Source organism: Balaenoptera physalus, assembly GCF_965194825.1.
Source record: "Balaenoptera physalus genome assembly, chromosome: Y".
Classification (NCBI taxonomy): Eukaryota; Metazoa; Chordata; class Mammalia; order Artiodactyla; family Balaenopteridae; genus Balaenoptera; species Balaenoptera physalus.
This window is the reverse complement of record NC_138904.1, coordinates 17,240,549-17,241,593: the sequence shown is the minus strand read 5'-3', so window position 1 is coordinate 17,241,593 and position 1,045 is coordinate 17,240,549. Positions and strand designations below refer to the sequence as shown.

The following is a 1,045-nucleotide window of genomic DNA, read 5'->3' as shown; positions in this document are numbered from 1 at the left end:
TGCCATAGTCAGTGTATAAGTTTCTAGTTTCTCCACACTCAAAAACACTTATTACTTTTAGGTTTTTTTTTATTATAGTGATCATAGTGGGTGTGAATTGGTACAGCATGGAGTTCTTGATTTGCATTTTTGGAATAACTACTGTTGTTGAGTATGTGTACATGTGCTTTTGGGACATTTGTATTTTTTTTGAGAAACGTCTATTAAAATCCTTGTCTTTTTGTTTAATGACGGATTATGACTTTATTTGAAATGTTGATTAGGCATCTGTAATGGTAACTTCAACTTCAGCTCAATACTGATGGAAGTGGTCTGCTTAACAATCTCAGAAGACTGTACAGGTTAGTGTAGATTGTGGATCCTCATCTGGATAAAATCCCAAGTCTTAGAACCTTCAGCACAAGTTCTCCTTGTAGTTATTCTCAGGAGTCTTGGTAGACAACTGAACCTCTACTTTCATTTTGAGATTCTTTTCCTTTGCCCCTCTGATCAAGTTAGTACACACCTTATCCAAAGCCTTCACATTGTAGCTGGTGAGAGTGATTCCAACCCAGTGAATCACTACCTCTGGCTCTACCTCTAGGATTCTTTCCAGTATCTTTAAAAAACATGGCTGTGGCGCACAGCTCCCTGATTGACTTATTCCTCAGAGAAAGTGAAACTCAGTGAGTCAGGAGCAGGAGCAGGCAGCCTGGGGCTCTGCTGAAGCAGTTACTGTGTCTTCCTCAAAGAGCCCTTGTCTGCTTTTTATTAAGGTAATGCTATTCACATAAAATAAAATCCACCATTAAAAAAGGTACAATTCATTATGTTCTTTAACCAGGATCTCTATCAAGATCCAAATATTTTTATCAGCCAAATTGTATCTGTTAAATCTCTGCTCTACATTCCGTCATTCTTCAGCCTTTCACCAACATTCATTGTCTTTTGTCTTTATGTATTTACCACTCCTGAATATTTCATATAGACAGTATCCTGTATGCTGTATCCTGTATCCAGTATGCTGCCTTTTGTGTCAATTTTCTTTCACCAAGTATAATGTTTT

General features: G+C 37.3%; 1 pseudogene across 1 annotated transcript; it reads right to left on the bottom strand.

Annotated features, from left to right (window-relative positions):
• Window positions 1–259: 259 nt before the first annotated feature.
• Window positions 260–611, bottom strand: LOC309653470 (small ribosomal subunit protein uS10 pseudogene; annotated as a pseudogene). The gene has a single exon. The product of its transcript is annotated as a small ribosomal subunit protein uS10 pseudogene (transcript).
• Window positions 612–1,045: the final 434 nt, after the last annotated feature.